The sequence below is a fragment of the Portunus trituberculatus genome, chromosome 9 (genome assembly GCF_017591435.1).
Source record: "Portunus trituberculatus isolate SZX2019 chromosome 9, ASM1759143v1, whole genome shotgun sequence".
Taxonomy (NCBI): domain Eukaryota; kingdom Metazoa; phylum Arthropoda; class Malacostraca; order Decapoda; family Portunidae; genus Portunus; species Portunus trituberculatus.
The window spans coordinates 6,280,001-6,290,000 of record NC_059263.1 but is presented as its reverse complement, the minus strand read 5'-3'; the positions used below and the strand labels follow the sequence as shown (position 1 = coordinate 6,290,000).

Genomic DNA, 10,000 nt, shown 5'->3' with positions numbered 1-10,000 from the left:
AATTTCAGTCTTCTCTCCCCCAGTTCTCTTCTATCCAACTTCCTCTCTCCAGTTATCTCCCACAAGTTACAGCCCCACTTTCAGCCCAATCGTCCTCCTTCCCAAGTTCTCTCCCAAGTCACAGCCCAGGTATAAAGGTGAGACAGGTGTGCTATGTTACCTGTTTGCTGGTGTAGTGTGGTCAGGTGTGTGGGACAGGTGCTTACCTTTATTATGTATCTATGAGGAGCTGCCGAAGAAAAAGATGGACAGGTGTGGTGAGGAGGGGTTTGTCAGTCAGTCTTGCACACCTGTGGAGAAGATAATACGTGTGAAGATTGGGAAAGGTGTAAGAAGCCATCAGGATTATACATGAGGGAAATCTTTGCAGTATTAGTTGGTTTTAAGATACCCTCCAAATTTTTACTCCTTTTATTTTACTACTTATTGAAAACTAGTGACTTCAGTGGGTCTTTTTTCTATTAACCCCTTCAATACTGAGACGCATTTTTTCCCTTGATTTTGGGTATGATTAAACGATTTCATTTGCATTAGGAAAAATCTATGGAGGTCAAAAGATCAATGGCAGGAGATTTTACTATTCTAATTCAAACATATGATTCTGAAGTTGTGTAAAATCGCCAAAATCCCCAAAATGAATATGAAAACGCGTCCTGGTACTGAAGAGATTAACACCATTAGCTAACCCATGGCTAGTGAAACATGAAATATAGTATTAGCAAAAGTAACATAAAAAAAAACAATAAACGTGTAGTCATGCTGCCTATCAAACTTGCAGGGAGTGATAACAACGACGCCACATACACACCACACGTACCCCACCCCTACCCCTGCCCACGCACACCAAACACACCGTGCATGACGACATCAGAAAGGTCACACTGTACAGCGCACCCAATGCCCAAAGCCGGCAACTCTTCCAGCCAGCCAGCATGCCCACTACCCCACGCCGCTCCGCTTCTCCCGTCCCCAGTCAGACACCTTGCCAACGGCCCGCTCTCACACACTTCAAGGACAAGGGGCCACGTAAACTTCACGTACATAACTGAGAGAGAGAGAGAGAGAGAGAGAGAGAGAGAGAGAGGGAGGGAGGGAGGGCAGGGAGGGAGAGAGAGACTTGAGTGTGTTTGACGTCATATTACTAAAAAAAAAAAAAAAAGCTGAACAAATATTAATCAACTCACTACTTGTCTCCCGGAGCACGACAAGAAGAAAAAGAGGAGGAGGAAGAGGAGGGAGAAGAGTGGGAGGAGGAAAAATGTGGAGGAAGAGTGACGTAATAAAAAATGAAGAGAGAATATTAGAAATAGAATACAAGGGAGACTAAGGAAATAAAGAAAAACGAAAGATCAAATAAGAAAGAAAATGAAATGTAAAGATGAAAAAAAGAACAGGAAAAAAAACAGATAAAGAAAGATAGATAGAAAGAAAGACAAGGGATACCACACAAAAAAAAAAAAAAAAAATACGAGAAAGAACCTGAGAGAAAAGGGAGAGAAAAAGTTTTGATGGGTAACTTCTTCAACGTATATTGTAGGTCACCGAACAACACCCCTGCCGGACCTACACCCGCCCTGCCAACTACTGTGTCGCTCTCATAGCAGGGAAAAAGTTGGAACGAGGCAGGACGTAACGATACAAGAACTGGAGGAGCGGCAAATGACCAAGATGGAACTAGAAAAAAGCAGAAATATGTAGTAAAAATTGATAAAGGCAGGTTAGATAAGGAGAGAAGATACATTTGAAAAAAATGTTGAATAAGAAGTGTAAGAGAAAGAGTGAAAGACTATGATTCTCTCCTCTCTCTCTCTCTCTCTCTCTCTTTCTGGCGGTGATAAGCACGTAGCAATGACAGAGGAAGAAGAGGATACGATAGACAGCGCCACACACACACACACACACACACACTGCTTGCCGTTCCCGCCAGTGCACACCTCCCCCACACCACCCCCACCCGCGCTAGCTCACGTGTCGCTGGTGTGGAGCCTGTAGACAGCGACTTCCCACTCATCGACCTGGGCATCCCCCTCAGAGCCTCTTCCCTTCACCCCGCCTCTCCAAACACGCGACCTGGCCCAGCAACTCCTTGGCAGCATATATAACCCTAACACACAGCCTCTACAAGTCACCAGGAGAAGGGTAGTATAATAAAAACGGGTTTGTATTACTCAGCTCCTTTTCTTCCTTCTCTCAGCTCGCCCTAGACAAGCCCCGCCCCGGTAACGCCTCCTCGCGGTGACGTCGTGGTGGAAGCTCCGCCCAAACACGTGAGTTCTGTACATTTAGGACGGAACCGTTGCTGGTGGTGGTGGACTGGTGGTGGTGGTGTGACCGGCTGGTGCACTGACTGACTCTCTCTCTCTCTCTCTCTCTCTCTCTCTCTCTCTCTCTCGTGAAATTTAGAGGTTATGTTAGCTTCTGAGAGTTTTTGTAGTTGTTTCTTATTTATTAATCTATTTATTTGCTATTATGTCGTATGTTCTTATTTGTAACTTGTAAATGTCTATCGGCCACATTTTTTTTTCATTTTTATTTTATTTATTTATTTTTTTTAAAGCTTTTTTGTGAATTTTTTTTCCTAATGTTTTGCATTAATTTCTTGTATCCTGTTTGATGGTGAAGAGAATTATGTACTCTCTCTCTCTCTCTCTCTCTCTCTCTCTCTCTCTCTCTCTCTCTCTCTCTCTCTCTGCATATTTTATCTTTTTTTTTTTTTTCTTTCTGCCGACACGTGTTTTGAAGGACTAGATTAACCGGTAGCGTCGGCAATGTTGGCAGCCTTGGCACCTACATTACAGCCCTACAGTATGCTCCCCTACGCGGCTTCCCTATACTTCCCCTCTACACACGTCACGCTCACACCACTCTTCCCTCAATTCCCTTACCTTTACTTATTCTACAACCTTAAACTTGGTAGATGTTGCAAAATATATTCTATTATCCTGCAGAACCCCATTATGAACACTTCTGCACCTCAGCTCCCGTATTTACAAAGGGCTATAGGTGAAGTTACTGGGCTTTTTAAGTGTTTGTAAGGTTCTAGTGACAGACTAGCAAGATTTCTACATAAGTAAAGGGAGAAACAATCTTAAGTCTTGCTATAAGTCAAGTTACGTTGATTACCAAGATTTATACATTAATATAGAGAGAAAACAATCTTGAGAATTTCTGTGGATTTTTAAAAGTGTTGTGGTGTAATAAGAGTGTCTGAGTGCTAATCTGTCATCAGTGCTGCGTGGAGGTGAATCAGCTGAGGCTAATTGAGGTTAATCTATTGCTCGTTGCATTTGCTGAACCTATTAGGGTTTTTTTCTGTAAGAGGGAGAAAATTGGCCAGGAGAAACAAAAACGATAAAAAAGACCCACCGTTATTAAATGCTTTGTTCTGTCGTTAGGATTAAGCATCACTGTTGTCAAAGGCCTGAGAGAGAAGGTTAATTCAGTCTATCTCACAAAGAAACATGTGAACCAATGCAGAGCACATCATTAACTTGGAAACCTCTCTATCAACACTAATTTCCGTGGAATGCCTTTGGGATGAGAGGATGAAGCTATACACAACCCAGGTCTAGACACACACACGCACGCACACACACACGCATGCATACACACACACATAATAGATAAATGAGAATAAGACATAAAAAAATAGCCAAATAAATACAAAGATAAGTAAATAATAAACGAATAACAAAATAAGATAACAAGACAGCAAGAGTCAAACGAACACCCAAACACAACCCTTCAATGTTACGAGACCCCAAAAAAATTGAATAGTTACATCACAAGAAAGATTACCACACCAGAAGCCTACAACGATTCAGGAACAGTGTAGGAAAGTAAGTTAGTAAGATAGACTGTTCATTGTGATGGTTCTTAAGGTTCCTCAGCAGCGTGTGCAGTGTTTTCCCGACACGTTCTGTGCATCGTGACTTGTGGTTAAGGCGGTGGCAGTAATGTTGGCAGCAGTGAGTCGCGAGGTGTTGGCAAGACTGGTGAGTTCATGTGTAAAATTCTCCCTTACTGATCAGTGTTGTTATCAAATCTCCTCGCCACAAGCTAGCCCACTCATATGTTATGTATCTCTCTCTCTCTCTCTCTCTCTCTCTCTCTCTCTCTCTCTCTACCAAACATTTCACATTAAATAATTAGGTTAGGTTTAGTTTGGTTACGCGTCTAACTTAATCTAGACTAAACTAATCATATTTTCCTAAGCACATCTGGCTCAATTACCACACATTAAATAGAACCTCCTCACGCTCTGACATTCACTCCTTTCAAAATAACACACATATTGGTCAGGAGAAGTAAAGAAGTGTGGCATACAGAAAGTTAACCCCTTCATATTTTTTACCTTGAGTTTTGGGTGTGACTAGACCATTTTATTGACATTAGAAAGGGTCTATGGAGGTCAGAAGAATAATGGCCAGAGTCCTCAGTATTTTAATCCCCACACAAGTTTCTGAAGCTGTATAAAATCACCAAATAGTAAGAAGAACAAATAAGAAATCGCATCTTGGTACTGGAGGGGAGCGAGTGTTAAATAGCAAACGTGCTGCCGTGGCGTCTTGGCAGTGATAGGAGACAAGCCGACGCCTGATTACTGGGGTCTGGGGTGTCGCAAGGAGGACAAGGCTGATGACCGTGACCTCGTATATGCTCCCCACATCCGTCTCGCAGGGCTACACACACACACACACACACACACACACACACACACACACACACACACACACGTGAATGGGAACGAAAAAAAAACTAATTTAAGAGAGAGAGAGAGAGAGAGAGTCCCCAGCCAGCTCAAAGACACACGAGGTAAAAACCAAAAGAAGATTTTCAAAAAAGCGCTTCAGAAACAGCCGCTGATCAACACGTCCCATCATCCCGCCACGCACCGGAGGGATTGGAAGTACTGGGCAAAAGTAACGCCGACCAGTTGCAGAGTCGATACGCATTGCCAGGATTTGTGTGTGAGCCGTGAGAGGAAAAATGAAAAGCCTCAGCAAAGAGTAACCGAATCAATTGTGTTTTGCAGGAAGAATGATTTGCACGTCAATTCAAAGCGTGCGTGTGTTTAGTTTGTGTCATCCATTTAAGGAACACGTGTATTTCAGTGTGTCTTCAATTTGTGTCATCCATTAATACCCTTCAATACTGGGACACAATTTTACCGATTTGTGTACCATTAAACCATTTTATTGACATTAGGAAGGGTCTATGGATGTCAGAAGATTAATGGCCAAAGTCTTCACTGTTTTAATCCCCCACATAAGTTTCTGAAGCTGTATAAAATCACCATATATTAAACAGAATGAATTTGGAAACGCGTCATGGTACTCAAGAGGTTAAGACACGAATGTATTTCAGTGTGTCTTCAGTTTGTGTCATCCAGTAAGGGACACGTGTTTCTCCTCGCCTTTTAAGTATGCACGCGGAAAAAGAGTAATACTAACATTTCTTTTCAGTATTTCTCTCATTTGTAATTAGAATCATAAAAACAACAATCACATTTTCCCAGAAGAATTTTATCTAGCTTGCAATTACAGTATTAGTAACGAGAAGTCTGTTTTTTTTCTTTTTTTCTTTTTTTTTCTTTTCTTTGAACGCATTACACTCACTTGCAATCTAATTTTGGTAATAACAACAATTCTATTTTCAACTAAGTGTTCATCTCATTTGCAATTAAGATATTAGTTATAACAACAGGTATATTTTCCAAGAATTCCTTTTATTTGAATATAAGCAACAAGGATATTTTCCTCACAACTATAAACATTTACCTGTCAGTTTATAAAAGTTGATTTCTACCTACAACAGGTAAGTGAAGAGTGTGTCTCCTGCTTTCACATTTCCAATTGGAGTGGAAGTAATAAGTAATATACTTTTCAATAACCAAACAACATCTTCCTGTCAATTAACAGCTAATTTCTACCAATACCACCAAGTATTACGTGTATCTCCAATTTCCTTATTTCTTTTCTATATCCATTCAGAGTAAGAGCAATAACATCAGAAATATCGTTTGACGAGTACAAACATTTTCCCAACAATTTCAACACATCCGATCTTTGCGTGTGTCGACAGGTGAGTTGCCTGACACGTGCACCTGCATCATTTCCTGTTTCCTTCCCAAACCAGCAACTACATGGATCTGTGTGACGCTGGAATCCCACTCTCTTTATGAGCCGCAGTAGCAAACCTTGGATCTTAAAATGCCTTAATAAGATGAAATGAATACAGTGATGCTGAGATATAAGCTCCTCCTCCTCCTCCTCCTCCTCTTCCTCCTCCTCCTCCTCCTCCTCCTCCTCCTCCTCCTCCTCCTCCTCCTCCTCCTCCTCCTCCTCCTCCTCCTCCTCCTCCTCCTCCTCCTCCTCCTCCTCCTATTCCTCCTCCTATTTATCAGCCCGTGTATCTGTCCTACTCTTGCTGCACTACAATCTCTCTCCCATCCACCCAGCTATCCATTTCTCCATCCTTCCTTTCTTATCCTTTGTTTCACTTCCTTACACACAGAACATACAGCGATTTGAAACCTGATATCATGACACACACGCACACACGCAAACACACACACTCACACACACACACACACACACACACACACACACACACACACACACACACACACACACACACACACACACACACACAGACTCCAGCTAAATTTAAATTAATGGCAAGTGGACAAATAGCTTCATAGATCCAGAAATCTCCACCTGGCAGGTTAATTAATCAGGACATTTCACCTGGAGACGGATCATCCTGGAGACTGCAGAGAGAGAGAGAGAGAGAGAGAGAGAGAGAGAGAGAGAGAGAGAGAGAGAGAGAGAGAGAGAGAGAGAGAGAGAGAGAGAGAGAGAGAGAGAGAGTTTCATATGTTTACAGGTAAGATCATTCGTATAATCCTGCACTTTTATTATTACATTTCACAAGAGATTAAGTTTCACCATCAGTCACCAATCATCAGTACCACCACCACCACCACCACCACCACCACCACCATTACGCATTGCCACTATCACACTAGTCAACACAATAATCACCACTATTTCCTCTATCATAGCGTACTCTGCACCTGAAACTATATTACCACCACCATCACCACTACCACCACCACCACCACCACCGCGTTCGTTATGAATTCTTCGTTATTTATTCTGTCGTTCTTTCATGTCACTCCTATTCCTTAATAAACTCCTACTATTCCTTGTTCATCTGTAAGTGCGTCGCCTCACTTCCGCTAACCTTTCATTAACACCCTTCAGTGCCAGGACGTGTTTTCATATTCATTTCGTTTACTATTTGGTGATTTTATACAGCTTCAGAAACTCTTGTGGGGATTGATACAGTAAAGACTCTGGCCATTAATCTTCTGACGTCCATAGACTCTTCCTAATGTAAATAAAATCATCTAATCACTCCAATAATTCATGATAAAATACGATCCAGTGCTGTAGAGGTTAAAATTACTGTGGTTACATTCAAACCTATCATAGCTGACATGGAACTCGGAAGCATGATCCCGTAGATTAAGTGAAACGCGACTGTCTCTCCCCGTAGACTTTCATGATCGTCTGGTAATGGTTGAATACTTGACATTTCACTTGATAGCACGATATGAAGAGTGGAGAGGTGGGAGGAAGGGAATCTGTTATGACAAATAGATCCAGGAAAGTAAGAGCAAAAAGGAGCTTAGGTAGGAGTAAGAGAAGTTATTTTGCTTGCTCCTATGACATGTTGCTTTTCACAGACATGCAGTGGAGACTTATATTATTATCATTTCTCTTTGCTACCTTTATTTAATGTTGCCGTAGAGACATTGAGGTTTTACTGCCAACAAACCATCATTTTCTTACACTCGTGCGGTGGAGAAATTACTTTTTTTTTCCACACTACTAACCTTTATTTTATCTGTCTTTCTATTTCAAGACTTTCATTCACTCGCTAACATTCTTGTATAACTATTTCTATAACTAATCTGGTTTAAACACTACCTGCTCGTATCTCTTTTCTTTCTTTTTTCTTTTACGTTTCATCTTGCCCATCATCCTACTAAAAAAAGCTTCTCTTACTCTTACCTAAGCTCCTTTTTCTTCTTACTTTCCTGGATCTATTTGGTATAACAGATTCCCTTCCTCCCACGTCTCCACTCTTCATATCCTGCTATCAAGTAAATGTCAAGTATTCAACCATTCTCAGACTTATCGGTTGTAAAAGCCTACGGAGAGAGACAGTCGCGTTTCACTTAATCTACGGGATCACATTTCCGAGTTCCATGTCAGTTTATCTAAGACTAAGGGAAATAATTTGACAGTTTGATAAGCTGTGTTTTCTAGGAGTGGTTTCTTAGTTATGACGGTGTTAGAAATAGGAGAAGAAGAAGTAGAAGGAAATAAAAAAAGAAAACATCAATAACAAGAACAACAATAATAACACGAAAGGAGATAGGAAACAAAGAAAAAAGTAAAACAAATAATGAAGAATGAATGAAAGAAAAGAAAAAAATATATAAAAAGAAAAAACAGAAAGAAAAACAAATCATAAGAATACAAGAAAAAATATCAAAATGCCAACATGCAAACAACCCACACACACACACACACACACACACACACGCACCTCCTAACCTCCACACCCCATTAACTCCGTCCCCCCAGTTAACTCTTCCCCCCTTATCCCGAATCACATAGAAGGTCCATTAAGCGCCACACAGGAACTAATCCATTACTTTGATGATCTAATGAAGTAATGAGTCAACCTGATCTCTCTCTCTCTCTCTCTCTCTCTCTCTCTCTCTCTCTTTAATTGACCGTCTGATGAAAGGGTTAGCGTAATGATGTACCGAAAATACACGTCTTCTTCTCAATTTACGGTGTTTAGAAATCTAGTTCATTCATTCATTCATTCATTCACCTATTCATTCATTTATTTACTTATTCATTCATTTCTTCGCCTTCATTCACGATATTGTCACTGTTTATAGTTCTGATTTTTGTTGGTTTGGATATATTTATCTATCCATATATTTATTTATTCATCTATCTATCTGTTTGTTTATCTAATTTACTTTATATTTTTTCTTTCTTTCTTTCTTTCATTTTATTTTGTTGTCTTCTTTTTTCGTTGGCGTTATTTTTTTTCCCTTCTTCGTATCTATTCTTATCGTTCTTCCCGTTCACTTTACCTTCTTTCTTTTTTCTCTTCCTCCTCCTCCTCCTTCCTCCTTTTCATTCACAAATCAGAAATATTGTCAGTGTTTTTACTTCTTGCGCATCCTATTCTCACTTTTTTTTTTTTCTTCCTCTTCTTTCTCAAAACTTCTTTTACATCCTTATCTTTATCTTCTACCTAATCCTCCTCCTCCTCCTCCTCCTTTCACAGTTTCTCTTCTCCTCTTGTTCCCGTTACTCTTCTACTTCCTCTTCCTTTTACCATCTCTCTCTTCTCTTCTACCTCCTCTTCCTCCTTCTCCTCCTCCTCGTCTTGTTCTCATTTCTTTTTGTCTTCCACTTGTTCTTCCCCTTCCTCTCTTTTCCCATTTCTCCTTCTCTTCTATCTGCTCTTCCTGTTCTTCTTCTTTTTCTCTTCTATCTGCCACGCGTAGGTTCGCTCGTTATCTCCTCTTCCCTCAGGTTCTTTTGTACTTTTGTTCCTCGTCCTCCACACAGATGAGAGGCAGCGGTGGCAGTAATAACACACCACGCCACACACGTGCTCCGTTCCAGGTAAAGGATAATAGCCGGGATTCTTTGGGTGAGTTGTCAATTCAGCTCGTAAAAAGCTTATCAAGTTGCTTTATAGGTAGTGGTGTAATAGTGACTCGGGTACTCTTTTTCTCTCTTTCTCTTTTTTTTTTCTCTCTTCTCTCTTTCTCTTCTCTTTCTCTCTCTCATTTCTATCTTTATAATTTCAGTATCTATATTTCCCGATCTTCCTCGAACTCTCCTTCCTTTCCCTTTAAGTTGATGATAGGCAAGTTTATAGGACACTTTCTACG

The 10,000-nt window shown here is 40.7% G+C and overlaps 1 protein-coding gene across 3 annotated transcripts in view; it reads right to left on the bottom strand.

Annotated features, from left to right (window-relative positions):
* The window catches only part of LOC123501572 (protein timeless-like), a 105,283-nt gene that overhangs the window by 74,710 nt on the left and 20,573 nt on the right, over nucleotides 1-10,000 (bottom strand). For 2 of the 3 annotated variants that reach the window (XM_045250488.1, XM_045250492.1), the window contains exon 3: nucleotides 207-290. The exons of the other annotated variant lie outside the window; for it this stretch is intronic. The gene's annotated coding sequence lies outside the window, so the exon portion shown is untranslated. The remainder of the gene's footprint in view (nucleotides 1-206; nucleotides 291-10,000) is intronic. 3 annotated transcript variants of the gene reach the window in all.